This window comes from Ictidomys tridecemlineatus, chromosome 10 (assembly GCF_052094955.1).
Source record: "Ictidomys tridecemlineatus isolate mIctTri1 chromosome 10, mIctTri1.hap1, whole genome shotgun sequence".
Lineage (NCBI taxonomy): Eukaryota > Metazoa > Chordata > Mammalia > Rodentia > Sciuridae > Ictidomys > Ictidomys tridecemlineatus.
In genome coordinates, this window is record NC_135486.1 from 66,371,858 (window position 1) to 66,389,544 (window position 17,687).

The window sequence follows — 17,687 nt, forward strand, 5'->3', positions numbered from 1 at the left end:
CTCACTAAATTGCTAAGGCTAGCCTTGAACTTGGATCCTCCTGCCTCAGCCCTCTAAGTCGCTGGGGTTACACCACAAAAATAAAAGTCACTGGGGTGCCACCACACCCGGATTATTACAACTATTATTAAGGAACTGAAATAAAACATATCCTCAGAGAATAGAAATGATTAAAAAAGGAATCCAAAGTTTCTAAAACAAAAAAATATTTAGCATTTGAAATGAAAGATTCCTGGGATAACAGCCAGCCAAGGAGCACACGTAATCCCCAGTGACTTGACAGAGACAGAAGGATCACAAGTTCAAGGCTAGCCTCAGCAATTTAGTGTGGCCCTAAGAAACTTAACAAAACCCTGTCTCAAAATAAAAAATAAATAGGACTAGGGATAGGGCTCAGTGGTTGAGCAACCCTGGGTTCAATCCCTCATACCAAAAAAAAGAAACAACAGCAAAAAAAAAAAAAAACACAAAACAAAACAAAATCATGGGATGGATTTAATGGCAAAAATAGAAAGAGCCAAAGCAAAGAGTAAACAAACTAAAAGAGTGATGAAAAGGTAACAAAAAGTCTAAGGATTAAAGGAAAAAAGCTCAGAGCCTCAGGGATCTGACAGGTAAAATTGAACACCATGTCATGTGTACTAATTAATTCAAGGAGAAGTGGGGAAAGAATGGGACAGGAAATTTGAAGGAACAGTGGCTAAAATTTTGCTAAAATCTTATGAAAGCTTACATTTACAGATCCAAAGACAATCTGTATTTATAGTCCAGATAATCAATAAATACTAAGTTGGGCAAAAAACAAAGAAGGCCACATTAAAGAACATCATCAACTGTCAAGCTGCTAGAGACAGAATCAAGCTGGAAAACAACAAAAGAAACTGAGCATATGGCACCCGGGGAACAAGTTAGTTACTGGCTTCTGTTTCATCACATACAAACGAGACCAGAGGAAAGAAGAATATCTTTAAAGTGTCAAAAGGAAAAAAGGCTGTCAGCCAGGTGTGGTGGCACACGCCTTTAATCCCAGCAGCTTGGGAGGCTGAGGCAGGAGGATCTTGAGTTCAAAGCCAGACTCAGCAAAAGTGAGGCACCAAGTAACTCAGTGAGACCTTGTCTCTAAATAAAATACAAAAAAAAAAAAAAGGCTGGGGATCCCCAGTACCAATAAATAAATATAAAATTTTAAAGGGCTGTCAACCCAGAATTCTATAAATTCTATAAACTATAAATTCTATAATGTGAAAGTGGTATCCTTTAGGAATCAGAGCAAAAGAAGACATTTTCATACAAAAGAGAAGGATTTGTCTCAACAAATCTATACTTGCAAGAAATGCTAAAGGAAGTTCTTCAGAATGAAAGGTGTTGATATTGTTATGGGCCAAACTATATGGGCAATGACCAGACAGACTCCATTTGCCCTGAGACTCCACGTCATATAAGAAATGCTTCTCCCAGGGAAGGTGCCCATCAACAGTTGCTTAGTACAGCATGTTTAGCAACACAACATGGCAAGTCTCATACAATGTAAAAGTGTTCTCTCTTTGGTTCCCCTTTTTCTTGGACACTGTACCCTCTCAGAGATTGATTGTCTAGATATGAGTAACCATTCTTTAACCTGTACTCAACTAGGGATGTTTTGGCCCACTCCCCTTTCTGCTTATGATTTTACATCTCATGACGTTTGTTTATGGTTTTGAATCAGCAAAAGCCACTTATGCTTTATTATGGTTTTAGACTATAAAAGGCGTACTCAACCCTGGGAGGGGGTTGGTCCAAAGGTGTATGTAGTCTAGCAGCCTGCCCCTTGGCCAGCCAGCAGGTGGATCCAGACCGTCAACTGGTGAATAAACATTCTGTCTCCTGCTTTAAGATCAACTCAGTGATTTATGACAATCTCGCCTTAACAATATCAGAAGAAAACCCAGATCCTCATAAATTAATGAAGAACATAAAAATGGTAAATATATGGCTAAATACCAAAGACATTTTTTGTTTTGCTTTAATTTTTGTAGACTGAACATGAGTATTTAAAGCAAATGCTGTATTGCCTTGTAGAGTTCATAATATGTGTGGATACAGTATGTCCAACAGCTACAGCATAGAGCATGCAGAGTAGGAGAAATGTAGACCCATATAACTGTGAAGTTTCTGTATCAGTGTGGAATATTCATGCAGCAAATGTAATTGAATGGTGAGGAGTTAATGGGGGAGGATACAGATTCCCATTCTTCTGAAGTCAGTGCCTCCACTGTTTCTTTCCCACTAAATGCAGCCATTAAAAACACCTGATACAATGCCTGGAGCAGCAATTGACATCTCTGCAAAATAAATAGCATCAGGCACATCGGGAAGGGTGAGCAGAATTTTAAATATGGCTGAGTTTACCATTGTTTCCTCTTGCAGCACCCAGCCTCAGCTCAACACAGCTTAAGACCCAGAATAGTGTGTGAAAAGCACCATGGAAATTGTGGAGAAGGAGGAACCCAGGAAAATGCATTCATTAAGTTGCTTATGAACATCTGGGCTCACCTCTGATCTATGTAGGCATGAGTCGAACCACAAACATATATGCAATGCCTGAGAATTTTTGAAAGATATAGAATCTTATAATATTCAAATTGTCCAGGATACAATCCAAAATCACTCAACAATAAAAGAACCAGCAAGAATCTCCAGCTACATGGGAAAAGACATCAACAGAAAGTGAAGCTGAGATGACACAGGGATTGAAAGACCTTAAGTCAACTGTCATAAAGAAGAAGGGGAATGCCCTTGAAATGCATGGAAAGATAAAACATCCTGGCAAACACTGAAGGTATAAATGAAAATTGTTGAGCAGACACCATGCATAGGCTTGGGGCAGAGAAATTGGAACCCTTGTGAACTATTAGTGAGGACATAATATGGAACAACTGCTGTAGAAAACACAAAACTCAAAACACTACAATTAAAATTACCACATAATTCAGCAATTTCATTTGTGGATATATACTCAATAATTGAAAGTGGGGTCTCAAAGAAATATTAATATTCCCATGTTTACTGCAGTATTATTCACAATAAATAGCCTCTTCTGAGAATTGATTGTAAATAAAAATTTGATACCAAAATCTTTGTAACAAAATCAAAACTTTTTTCAAAAATTTTCTGAAAAATTATGTTTTTGTAAAAATTGTATATTTAATCCATGAAAATATTTTTGTGTTCCAGACATTTACTTAGCTTTCTGATATTCAGCTTTGTCCATAACTTTGAGACTTGTACGATGTCAAGACTTCTAAAGTTATAATGGATAGAACAACGGGAGAGAAAAGAGCCAGATATAGACCCAGACATATTTATAAATTTAAATTTTTATAATTTATAAATCTGAGTATCTGTTGATGATTAGAATGAAATATGAAATGTTCTGAGTAATAAGAAAAAAATATAAATCTGATTTAATGGGCATATTAAAGAATATTCTACAAGGAAAGAAAAGATTACTTAATATGAGCTCTTTGTCTTCCTTTAGAATTCCTGAACAAACCTACTCTCAAAGGCTGGTCAAGACAATGTAAATGCAAGAATAAATAGCTCTGTTGTTAATAAAAAGACATCAATGCACAACCACAAGGGTCAAAAGCTACACGGTAAAAATGACTTAACCAAGTGGACTAAATAATTTTATCAGTGACTGATCCCAAGGAGATGGAATATGTGATTTGCCAGACAGATAATCTCAGCGAAATTCAAGAAAATACAAAGAAGCAACTAAAAAATTTATCAGAAAAAAAGTAAAGATTGAAATAACAATAGTAAAAAAAAAAAAGAAAGAAAATCTGGAAATTGAAAAATACAATGAATGAAATTTAAAAAATGAAATAGAGAGCCATAAACAGTGTAATAGGTCAGGTAGAAGAATGAATGAGATGAAAATAAGCACTCAGAGGGGAGAAGGGAAACGACATAAAAAAGAATGAAGCAGCCTTACAGGACTTACAGAACAATATAAAAAGAGCAGTTCCTTGGGTTTCTGGCATTCCAGAGGGAGCACAGAAAGGAAAGGAGTAGGGTCTACTGAGGGTCTCCAGGCCATTGACAGAATGCCCCGGAGGAGATGGTGGAACCCCAATCCCTTCCCCCCTCTTTTTTTCTTCCTGGCCATGAGATAAGCAGTTTTGCTGTTCCACACACTCATGAGGCTCTGCATGGGCCTAAAGTAACAGGGTCAACGGATCACAGATAAAAACCTGAAACTGTGAGCCAAAATGAACCAACCTTTCTCTCTTTCTCTTCCTTTCTTTTCTCCTCTTTCTTTGTTCTTGGGATTGAACCTAGACCCTCAGACATGCTCAGTAAGCATTCTACCATTGAATATACAACCCAGCCCCACCTTTTTTCTTTATAACAAAAACTTTATAAAGGTTTTCTTTTTTCTTTGATTAGCTCATGTATCTCTCATAGTAAAAAAAAAAAAACAGAAAACTGAATAACACATGGAGCAACTGGAACTCTCATATATAGTTGGTGGGAAAATAAAGCAATAGTCGCTTTGGAAATCAGCTTGAGAGTGTCTTATAAATATGGAGTTTTCACATGACCTAGAAATTCCAATCTTAAGGTTTTACCCAAGAGACGTAAGAATGTCCATATACAAAAAGTAAGGCTCTTAGTAGCTTTATTCATAATAGTCCCAAATTGAAATTAATGCTGATCTATATCAACTTATGAGTAGAAATAAAATTGTGGTACATCCATACAATAGGATAGTACTTAGCAATAAAAAGGAAAGAGCTATCGAGACATCCAACAACCTGAGGTCTCAAAACTAATATTTAAACACAAGAAGCCAGACATGGCAGCTTATATACTCTATGAGTCCACTGACATGAAAACTCTAGAACAGTCAAATACCTGTCATGACAGAAAACGGGTTAGCGGTTGCCCCAGGACAAGGTGGGAAGTCTTATCCAGGAGAGGCACAGGGAACTTTCTGGGCGAATCGAAGTGGTCTGTAGCTTGACTGTGGCAGTAGTTACATGTATGAGTAACTTGTCAGATTTCATGGAAAGCTACAATTAAGTGCGTTCATTATATTTTATGTAAATTAGATCTGAAAGATGTTGATTTGAAAATGGGTGAAGCTGTAACAATTCTGTTTAAGAAAGCTAAAATCCTTAACTGACATAAGAAACTGTACATAAGAAACTGTACCAGAAAAGATGACTGGGGAGCAGTCGAAGTGCAGAGAGAAAGATATACCTCAACATGGATACATAACCAAATATTCCAAAATAAATGCAAACACACCTTCAACTGGTAGGTGGATTTATACCTCAGAGTATTGGCCAACATGTACAAAAACACCACAAAAAATTCAACTGGACATAGTCTCCCAACAGTATCACGTGAAATGAGGATAAATGGATATCCACAAAGATAGGCTTTGCAGTATTATCTAAATTATAGAAAAACTAGTATAACCAAGTGGTTGAAAGGTAGGAGAATGATTAAGTTATAGTATATCAATTTGATGGCATAGTTAATCATTACACAGAATAATCAGGAAGAACCAGAAAGTTAAACATGAAAAATGATATATACTCCGTGACTAAAACTTCAAGGAAAATGTGTCGAGTATAAACTAACACAAAATCCAAAGCACTGGGTGGGTTTTAAATAATGGGGTTTCCCTTTCCTTACCTTCTAGAGGTTTCCCTAAAGGTATCAACCGTTTAGGTTGTTAACAAGATCTCACAAGGGTTCAAGGTTACAGGTGCACCATAGGGGAGGGGACGGCACTGGGTCTCTGCTGCACTGGAGTCCTGGCAGTGCACACGCCCAGGTGACTGCTCTGCCCCTCATGCTCTGCCTCCCTGGCCCTTTCTGCTCTGCTCTGCAGACCGCGTGTCTCAGACCCACACCTGCTGGTTTCCACCCAAGGTCAGCAAATGCAAGGCTGGTGGGGGCAGGAGCAGGGAGAAGCCAGGATCCCCCCTCCCTGTTTGGCAACCCCTGGAGGGACTGGTTCCTTCCAGACCTCATCTCTGCCAGGCAAGTCTCAGCTCCCAGTCTGACCAGGAGCCCTTTCCACATGACGCTGCCCTCCTGAGCCCAGTCCTGGGGTGGTGGTGGCTTCTTCCCTGTGCCCTGGTTGGCTTTGGGCCCAACCATTCCCACGTGTCCATAACTAGTACCCCACTGTAACTAGTGCAATCCTCTCTTGTTGAGTGGCCTGGAATGAGGTCCGGCTCCTGACAGATCCAAGGAACTGGGGATGGCAGCTATGGAGGCCAAGGTCTCTTGTTCTGCTCATCAATCAAAACTGTCAGTCATTAAAATGTTATTCCTGAAGAGCAAGAATTCAGGCAGTTTTAAAACTTACCTTTATTTGCTATTTTCTTGCAACAATTTGCAATTTAAGTTTTCTGGAGCAGTCATACATTTTTCTTAAACTTTGGAATAAAAAGAAACACCCCAACCAATCATTCCCCTCCCTTGTGAAGGGCATCTTTCCTCCAGTGAAAACATTGGTAACAGCAGGCTACTGTCACAATGCTGCATAACAAAGCGCTCCAGCCTCCAGTGACTTGAAACAATTACTTGTTCACAGGGGCAAGGTGCATGATGGCCTTATTCTGGAGTCCAGGTTTTCAGGGAAAAGGGAGGCTCTTCTCATGCATCTCCTGAGAAGATGAGTGGGAACAGCTTCACCACTTGAGCAAATCACATGGCCACACCAACCATATTGGGGCAGAAATTTTTCTTTAGGACATTTCTGAGAGAAGAGGACTATTTGCTGAAAAATATCCAACATAGATTATCAGGAGACAGATCCAGGAGGTGGAATCCTTCACAGGACAATTGACAAAGTTTCTTCAGGTCAATAGCAAAAAAAAAAAAAAACAAAAAACAAAAAACAAAATGAAACTGTGGAAGGGGGCAGTTAGCTGTAGATCAAGATACTCAAAGGACTTAAAATCAGCCTACTACAGGGACACAGCCACATCAATGTTTATAGCAGTTCAATTCACAATAGCTAAGCTATGGAACCAACCTAGGTGCCCGTCAACAGATGAATGGATAAAGAAAATGTGGCATGTATATACATTGGAGTATTACTCAGCCATAAAGAAGAATGACTTTATGACATTCGTCATAAATGGGTGTATCTGGAAACTATTGTACTAAGTGAAATAAGTTCTAAGGAGAACAACCTCTCAGACTCCTGCAGGGACACAGGTTTAAAGCCAGAGCTAGCAAGAGGTGAGGGTGGCTGGACAAGGAAGGTACCAGGAGGGGTGATGAGAAGAGTGGATAGACGTGCGGAAGATGGAACTGTCCCCATTGCTGTGCCCACCTAGGCAGGAAGGACCCATTGGATTTCTGTGTGGCTGAAAAGTATGTGTGTACCTGTGCATCTGTGCTTTGGGTCACTGTTGTTCAGTGGACAAAAACCCACTGGCCCTCTCTTAATTTCAGAGGAATTGCTTTTCCCTTCACATCAAGTTGTTCATTTTTACCCCCAAGTTCTTTGTTTTTTAAATTTTTTATTGTTTGTTTTTTGCAGTTGCAGATGGACAGCATGCCTTTATTTTATTTATTTTTATGTGGTGCTAAGGATCAAACCCAGAGCCTCACATGCTAGGCAAGTGCTCTGCCACTGAGCCACAACCCCAGCCCAGTTCTTTGTTTCTGAAAGTAGAACAGGGCTTGCTGTCTGGTTTGAAACACCAGGTATTAAGGATGAATTTTAAAAAATAGATGGAACTATCCCTTAGAAACAGAACAGTACATGTTGCCCAAGTAGTTGTGGCTGCAGGAGGCAAGACCCATGTGGCAGGTCATGGGGGTTATTTTACCTTAAGAAGGCAGAGCGTGGGGCTCTTGGTCTAATTAGGAAGGGAGGTTGGGTGCGGGAGGAGGAGGAGGGCCAGTCCCTGCCTGAGACTGCACTCCCTATACTTGACTGGACTTATGACTCACTGGAGACCTTGTTAAAGGGCAGGTTCTTATTTATTAGCTTGTAGAGGGCGGTGATCCTGCATTTCCAATAATGCCTGGATGATGGCCATGATCTATGATATCTATTGGCCATTGAGCAGCAAAACCCTAACCTGGGACTCTGCATTTCCCAGATGCTAAACTTATGCTTAGAAATGAGACTGGGGAGTTCCGGTGATATTTGCTGAAGGAGGCTGAAACTTTGCATAATTTTTTATGATGATTGATTTATTTCCCTTATCACGCTTTCATGCCCTGGGGCAAACCCTGGGGCACTTGCCCTAATTCCAACTCTGATAGGAAGTTAGGAGTGGAGTTTATGAACACTGAAGCTCTCTCTGAAATGTCTCCAGCCACAAAACTGGATGGGACATGTGTGTGCCTGGCACTGTGCCAAGGATGAGCAGGATGCACCTCATCAGCTCACTTCCTGCCCTGACCACAGGCCTGTCCACATCACCGCACTAACCTGCCAGGCAGGAGCAGTTGCTCCTCTGTGTTGAAAATTAACAATAAGAAACAAGTTTCACAGACAGTCAGCTGTTTAGTCCTTTTCATCTCAATTCACAAAAGAACTAATAGAAACCAAGCCATGACCATCGCCTGGAAGAAGTGTTCTGCCCAGTTCCTCTAAGTCACTGCTGAAGGTCATCCACAGTCAGTCAGGGAAACTGGGTCAGTAGAAAGAGTGGCAGGCTCCTTGTCTCTGGTTTGACCATGTAATTAGAATCTCATCTTCCACAGAATTCTAGTGTCTATGGTAAATCTCATCCTACTTCGAAGCATTTGTTCTCAAATAAATGGCATGACTTCAAAATACGTGTGAAAAATCCCATTTTCCAATTGACTTTTCATTTCATAAATTGTAGTAGAAATACTCTCCAAATAGATTCAGCTGAAAACTTTGTCAATAGACTATCACAAGACATGTAGGAGGCTGCAATTCCAGGATCTTCTTTCGATCCTTGGCGGTCATCCATTGCAGCTTTCCATTAGATAATGGGCATTAGTGGATTCCTAAGGTCAAACGCAATTCGCTAGGGATTGCCAACGACCCATGGAGCCAGGATGCAATACTAGATTCTGCCAGTAGGTGCTGCTGTCCAACATCTGATAGGAGTGACAGGGTTTAAAGTTTTTAAGTGTATAGTGTTAGGCTCCAGTTTTCTAGAAGTTCAGCAAAATGTGTGTACCTCGAAGGGATGTTAACATATTAAACACTTATTTTTCCTGCTGTCTAGGAATCTGTGGGTTTGGAAAGTTTCCAGATCTTAGTCCTCACGTTTATACCATTTATTCACCCATCCAGTATATCATGGAGTGCCTTCCATGCTGCAGACACTGTGTGAAGTTCTTAGGTATATGGTGGTATATAAAAGCAGACCTGGCCTCTTTCTTCATGGTTGGGTTTCTGTCTCGTGGTAGTCTTCAAATATGTCCTCGTATGAACTTGCTCTTGGTTCTTATGTCCTTGTGTGGTCCCCTCATCGGGAGCCTGGGAAGGTCCTGGTTCACAACAGAATGTGATTACAATGAAGCCTCCTGGCTTCCTAGATAGGTTAGAAAGACCTCCACAGCTTTTACCTTGCTGTCTAGGGGAATGCAGCTGCCGCACACCATATATTGACCATCCCAGGGCAGCCATGCTGCTAGGGAGCCCAAGCTAGTTTTATGGAGAGAAAGTGTGGAGAATGGAGGATCCTGACCCATCCAGCTCTTTGGAAGCCCAGCCCAAGAGCAGTGGCAGCAAACTGATGAGGAGCAAAATGAAGGAAACTCACAAAGGTACATTCTTCCAGCTATCCAGCCAACTTTGGCAGTCCAAGCTACCCCAGATTAAATGAGCATTTCCATTTTGCCCTGCCTAAATTTCTGATTCACAAAATCTTGATCTAATAATCAATTGTAGTTCATGCTACTAAGTTTGGGGGTTGAATGTAATTCAGCAAGAGATAATTGAAGATAATTGAAGATTTATATTTAGTTTTAGGTGACACAATATCTTTATTTTACATTTATGTGGTGCTGAGGATCCAACCCAGTGCCTCATGCATGCTAGGCGAGCGCTGTACCACTGAGCCACAACCTCAGGCCCTCAATATATATATATATATATATATATATATATATATATATATTTAGTTGTTAATGGACCTTTATTTTATTTATTTACTTACGGTGTTGAGAATTGAACCCAGGGCCTCACACATGCTAGGCAAGCACTCTACCACTAAGCTACAACCCTAGCCCAATTGAAAAAAGTTTGATGGTGGAAACAAATAAAAACTGAGTAGCCACACAAACAGATATACAAGGACAGTCAAGCTAATTATGTAAGAGAGAACATTTATGCTTCTTGCTGTCTAAGAATTTTTGATTTGGACAAATTCCCAAATCTTGGCAGATGATAATGTGCCAGATTGCAGGTGGGCACATAAGGCAGAGGCATGTCCCTCATCAGATAAATCAGGGAGGGCTTCTTGAGAGAAGAGATGCCCGACATGAGATATGCATCCAGCAAAGAGGGGCTAATGGGCTTTAAGACCCCTGCTATTGGAGGGGTCACTGAGTTCAGGGACTGTAGCAAGGGAGGAGGAAGGAGGCTATGCCTGGAGAGGCAGGTAGGAGGGCAAAGGGCTTCTGCTTACCTGAGAAGCATAGGGAAGTGTGAGGGAGCGTTAAATAGGGAAGAGCACTGGCACTTTGGAAACAGGCTCATTTTGAAGTCTAATTCCATTTCTGCTGTTGCTTCTAGAGAGGTGCTGCCTATGTGGGGAGATGTGAAAGGGCATGGGAGAATCTTTAACCCAAAAACTTTCTGAGAAGCTTCCCACAGCCACCCTAATGCCCAGGGTTAAGCCCTGTTATCCAGCATGAGGGCGGCCACTGTTGAGACAGGAAGTATGCTGCGTGGAGAGTTGGTGAGCTGGGGGTGGATTCCTACAGCATCCTGAGCGGAGCAATGTGACCCTGGGAGCCACCTGTAAATGGGGCTGGCCATGCTGATTCCACCGGCCCTTCCTGAATGTTCCATGAGATAACATTTGAAAAACATTTTAGGTGTCTGCTTGGCACAGAGAAATCTTCCGATAGATGACAGACAAATCATGAATGTCAAAAGGGATGGGCAGTCAGGAAGGAAACAAGAATACCCAAATCAGAAGACAGACGGTCAGCAGGAAGGCCAAGAGCTGGGCAGGGTGCGGAGGGGGCAGTTGGTGAGACACTGCTCTACACAAATAGCCTGCTAGCTCCCACTTTCCAGTCCTGGCCTCTCTGTCCAGGTCTAAAGGGCAGCCTGGCCTTACTTCCTGATTAGCCTCAGGTGATCACTCATGTCAGGAAGGTCTCTAACACTACAAGGTGACCCTATTCATCAACCTGCCGGGTGACTTTTCCTAGAGGAGACACTGCAGGTGCAGAAATCTGACCCTAGCAGCTCAGCCTCTAGCTCTGCATCCACATGGGTGAGGTCAGCAGTAGAGGGGAGGGTCTGGAGCAAATGGCCCATTCATTAAACTCTCACCAGGAGCCAGAATTTTTAAATGCAAACAGTGTCTTTGATTCTCTACTTCTTAGTATAGCTCATCTATTTCAAAGGGCAACATGCATACTTCACTTCTCTGAGTGCATGTGGCCTGTGCTCCCCCCATCCCGCCCCACCCCCCTTAGATGACCTGAGTTGCTTCTTTCCCTGCAAAGCTGGGTTTTCCAGAAGTGGTCCAGGAAAACAAGCCCTCCCAGGGATTTTAAGCAAGGTCAAGTTAGAGAACCTGTGACCTAGATCCAGCTTTTCTGTCTCTAATTGTGAGGCAATAGAGGTCAATCCAGGAAGTCAGAAAGTCTCATCTGTCCTCTGAGAAATCAGAGCAAACAAACTCCACTGAGCTTTACCCTGATCCTTCTTGGGCGAGGCGCAAGCAGACCTGGCCTCGGGGAAGGCAGCTCACATCTCTTAGATTATTTATATGTTAGATCTGTCCAGCCAATCTAAGTCATCTAAGCTCCTCTTCAAGGCCTGGCCAGCAGCCAGGGATGCACTCAGACCCACTCTGTGCACCCACCCATCACTGCAGTGGTGGTTAGGAGCCAGGAAAATCTTTCCTGTTTTGGAAAGGCCATGTGGGGCCTCTGCTGTGGAACCGGGCTGCCCAATAGCCACGTGCTGCAAATCTGGGACATAAGAGAAAGTTTCCTTGGGAAACCCTTCATTCCAAGAGCTCCTTCCACTAACTTTTGGTGCTCTTGCTTCTTCTTGCAGCACCCTGCCCCTGTGTTTTCCAAGTCCAAGGCAAGGTTGGTGTGTGGTCAGGGTTATTTTCAACCATACTCTCTTCTGGTTGCCAGGATGGAAAAAGGACAGGGTGGGTCCTGCCCTGAAGGCTGCAGAAGTGGCCGAAGGTGTTAACTGGACACTTTGTATTGCTGACCTCCTGCCTGGCCTTTCTCTATGGCCACTTCTGTCCTGGGGGCCACAGGGGGTATCTCCTTCAGGGGACTGCTTCCACCAAGGAATACCCCAGATTCCTCTTTCAGGGGACAATGGGGGAATGCTTTTCTTGGTCCCAGGGAATTCCTTCAGGCCTGAGCACTAGCTGCCCACATGGTCACACTGCTGGACGAGTGCCTTCCTACCCCAACCTCTTGCCTGCTGTCCCTGGGAGCACCTTGTAAATAATCTATTGCACTCAAATTCTGATGTGAGCTCTGCTTGGCACGGGAACCCCAAATAGGGTCCAGAGACAAGCAAGTTATTTTAGTCTCTCCCTGGCTGCTGGGGGCAAGTGCCTGGATTGGACAGCAAGCAGGGCTGACCAACATGGGGACAAGGAGACATGCAGTTATTTCTGGCAGCTTTGGGAGCTCAAGGGTTTACCAAGGACTGATCTGGGTGGAAGCCTAGCAGATAGGAATGGCTTCATGTTAGGGAGACTCTTTGGGAAGAGAGACTCAAGGATCTGGTGTCTGGACACTGTCTTGGAGGAAATGACAGAGAAGAAAGGAACATGCGAAACACAAGCACATTTTGTGCCTGGTCGAAGACTGACAATTTAATCTGAGGTGGCATCTTCTAAGCCGAATTGTCTCAGAAAGGGCCCCTGCATCCTGAGGGAAGAGCAGGTGAGCCTCAGCCCTTGGTGGAAGGGAAGATCCACAGGGACCCCTGGCCTTGTATGAGGGGGCTGTATCTGTTCCCAGCTGAGCAAGAGTGAGTGATCCTCCCACATAAGGGGCAGGGACGGCTGTCTGTACTCAGATGTGCTGTGCATTTGTTCTCTCCAGAGCCCCAGCTCTGGCAGGTACAGCCCTAGCCGAACATCAGGTCCCAGGGTTGGTGGCAAAGGACCTTTCCAAGCCCCAGGGCAGAGAGGAGGGATGAGTCACTCCTTCCCACTTGGTGAGGACAGAACATAACCAAGTGCCTCCCTTCACCACTGAGTCAGTGCTCAGAAATGCCATTTTTAGAAGTCTGAGGCACAGTGCCAGTGAATCAGAATTTCCAGCCCTGAAAGCGACTTTACAGTAGCCTGGATTCCAGGAGGCGGAGCCTGGGGGGATGGAGCTGGCACAAGGAGACCAAGGCCTCCTACGCAGGCCCCAGTCCACAGCCCTGCAAGGAGGGTCAGCCCTGTTGCTCTGGAACTAGAGCCTGCCACACTCCTGGTGGAATAGAGGGGCTGTGGGGCCAGGGGCCAGGCTGGCAGTGGGAGGGGCTGCGGGGACAGGGGCCAGGCCCGCAGTGGGAGGGTGTGTGGGGTCAGGACACAGGTCTACAGTGGGAGGATCTGTGGGGACAGGACACAGGTCTACAATGGGAAGGTCTATGGGGACAGGGTCAGGTCTACAATGGGACATCCCCTCAAACAATCACCAGGTCTCCTGTGCCAAAGAACAACAGACCTCTCAGAAGTTTAACAGAAAGGAGCATGTTTTAGTTTCCAGGGATGTCCAGAGAACAATGGGTAGGAGGTGTGGTGTGTCTCGGGAGGGCTAGACCCAGGAATGAGGCCAAACTGCTCAGTCTGTCTTTCTCTCAGCACCTTTACCTTTCTCACTCTCTCTCTTGCTGTTTCTGTTTGGCTCTCTTCCTGTGTCCCTGTTTCTCGTCGTCTCTGGTGAGCACATAATCAAATATGGTCATTTTGGCCCAGCCTGAGGGGTGGGAATGGGGGCAGTCCTCAGAGAAAGTGAAGGTAGATTAAACAGGTACATAGTGGCTGTACCCCTGAGAAGGTGGCACTGGAGGAGGCCGAGGTGGGGTAGACAGATTCTGAACACCGGCTGAGGCTGAAGGCAAAGGGTGAGGGATGTGGTTGCTTGGCCCAAAGCTGGTCCTTCCTGAGTGAGGCCCAGTCAGTCCTCTCTAGAATCCAGGATTCCCCTTCTGGGCTCCAGGCAACATGATTCACCCTCACAAAGTGGGGACAAATGCTCACTGAGCTCCTCTGAGATCCCTGTCTTTTAGCTTTTATGTATGATTTCCTCAAATTCGTTCCAAAGGTCCAATAAGTAGGTTCCATTTCCTCACTTTTCAGAGATCCTCAGTGACTTGTGGAGGTCACATGCTGTTGACAGTGTGAGAGTCTGGTCCTTGGCCAAACTCTTGGAGGGGGTGGTCTGCATGCACTATGCAACCTGTGGTCTCCTGGGACCTACAGGAAGCCACCAGCTGCTGTGGCTCCATCCAGACCATGAACTTCACCAACCTCTCTACAGATGGAGAAGTAGCCACTGATTCTGAGCCTCACTCCGGCCTAGGACATCTTGGCCAAGGAACTGCCCCAGCACCTGAGTCATGCATGGGGCCTGGTGTCACAGTGCAGATCTGGGTCTCCTTCCCCACTCAGAGCCCCTCTTCAGTTTGTACCTGAGCAGACAGGAGGCGTGCTTTGTCACAAACCATCCATGGGCTGCATGTGGGCCTCTGCACATGGAGCCTAGGGGATAGGAACAGCTGGTGTCTGGGAATGACCAGTGACATTCCTCAGGTTAACTGCCCTGACACAGTGTGAATTCCTATCACACTCTGCCACGTCCCACACAGCACCTGAGATAGGTGTGACCTGCCAAGATACCAATCAACCTGCTGACTGCAGGATGTCACCAAGCAAGACTCTGCCCTCGAAACCTTACCCCTGCCTTTGATGTACCTACTTAAATAAACCATGGGAGCCATCTTTTCCTTGTGTAGCTCCAGCTCCTGTGTGGCCTAAACCTATCAGGGCTCCACTTTTGAAAATATATTTCTGACTCTTTGTCTTTTGTTCTTCACTAATTATTCTAGACTTTAATTTCTCAGGTGGCTTACGCCCTCCTCGGCAGGAAGAAGCCCCCAAGGAGATGCTGCCTCAAGTGACTTAGGGGCTCAGGACACGCAGAGGGGACAACCGTCCACTGGCACTAACTGCTGCCTTTAACCACCATGCCAGTGGACAGAGCCTCTGCTGGGCGTGATCCCCCCACAGACTTGGTTGTTAATATGGCCCTGGTATCAAAGGGTATGGATGCCTACGGTAGTTCCAGGTAAATTATAAGGTCAAGAGTTTTACTCTGCAGGTGAGTTAGGTCCAATTACCTGCTGCCCAAGGATCCACCCACACTTATGCCAGGAGCCTGCAGAGGGGACAGGGCAGCACCAAAAGAAAACAACATAGAAAATTACAGGTGTGGTCAAGGATGTGGTGAAACTGGAAGTTTTGTGGTGTTCTGCTGGTGGGGGTGCAAAAATGGTACAGCTACTGTGGAGAACAGTACGGTGAGTCCTCAAAAAAAAAAAATTAAACAGAATTACCCTATGATGTAGTGATTCCATATCTAGGCATACACTCCTTAAAATTGAAAGCAGAATCTCAAAGAGACTTAAAAATCCATGTTCATAGCAGCATTATTCACAAGAGCCAAGAGGCGGAAGCAACCCAAGTGCCCACTGATGGATGAGTATACAAAATGGGACTCATAATAATTATAACAATAATCATAACATTATTATAAGTCCTACTTTGTTTTGAATAATGTTATTCAGCCTTAAAAAATAGGAAATTCTGACGTATGCATGGTGTAGATGAACCTTGATGATATCTAAGTGAAATAAGGCAGTTGCAGAAGGACAGATACTATGCATTCTCCTTACACGAGGCACCTAGATTAGTCCTCTTCAGAGACAGAGGTGGAATGGTGGTAACCAGGAGCTGGAGAGGAGGATGGAGTTAGTGGTTAATAGGGTCAGGGTCTCTGTGTGGGAAGATGAAAAGGTCCTGGAGATGGAGGTGACAGTGGCACAAATGAGCGTACTTCTCAACAGAGTATGCACTTCAAGAAGGTTCAGACAGCAAGTCTTTGTGTTTTTTACCACAGTGAAATCAGGCAGAATGATTAATCATAGCCCCAAGGAAACACACCTGATGCCTCCAAACACCCAGAGCCTGGGATGGAGCCACACGGAGTGAAAAACCAGCCTCCACCTCAGAGCAAATCCTGTCCAAGGAAGGGACATCACCTTTGTCCTTGGAAAGACCCACAGAGCACTCCTAGGCACATTCCCACCCTGCTAAGTTATCTACAAATAACAGGAGAGATCTGCTGCAGTCAGGTGTCCCTGACTCAGTCAGGCTAGGTGGGGACCCATAGTAACCCCCTAGCAGCCACCAATCAGCATGAGACAGGGAAATACCTGGGATGCCAGATGACCCTCCCAGTAGTTTATGGTAGTTGATAACCATAAATGGTATGGTAGTTGGGAAACCATGTAATTCAGCATGAATATCCCTCTTGGCTTAAACCAATCAGTTCAAATGAATCCGCCTCTTGTACTAACCAATCATCCCTACCCAATTTGTTCCCGCCAGTGAATGTGCTAATCATGTTTTAGAGTTGTTATTTGATTTTCCCCAGGTGTGTGATGATTTGCTAAGAGATGCTATGATGTATGTGGGGGTCCCTGCCTTCTCCAAAGAATGTATAAAACTGCAGCAAACCCTGGGCTTGGGGCCTCTCAGCATCACCAGTTGCTGTGTGCGCACGGAGGACCAAGCTAGCTCGAAATAAACACCTCTTTGCTGTTTACATCGATCTTGGTCTCTGGTGGTCTTTTGGGGGTCCCGAATTCGAGCATAACAGGAGGAGGAGCCACGTGCAGCCAGAAGCATCTGGCTTCACCTGGGCAGGGTTAGATGTTAGGACAGCAGCATGGCCTCAGCCCGGGCTGCCCACACCCATACAACAGAGGATACAAGGAGCTGGAGAAGGCTTGGGCAGGCCCCAAGTTGGGCAGGCACAGTTCCAGACCACAGTACTAAACACCAGCTGAAGGCAGAGTGGGGTCTCTCACCTGTGGTCAGTCTGGGTGGTGACCTTGTGTGCCCTTCTCCCTGTCCAGTCCATTATTTGCTGAGTCCTAGGCAGTGGTGGGGGTGGGGCTCAGCCAGCAATTGGCACACCCCGTCCACCCAGAAACGACTCCTGGCTGGCCAGTGAGAGCAGGCAGCACTGACACCGTCACCTGGATAACATGGCCTGGAACAGACAATGCTGTTGAGCGGGTGGGCATGTCCCTTGGACTGCTGAGCTTTCAGAACATGCCAGGGAGATCTGAGTGGCACTTGGGAGTGCTTTAGGGCTCAGTGTGAGAAACAGGAGAAAGACCACGCTGTGGTGGGTTTTGATATTGACTGCGTATTTCACACAACTCACTCGGCCTG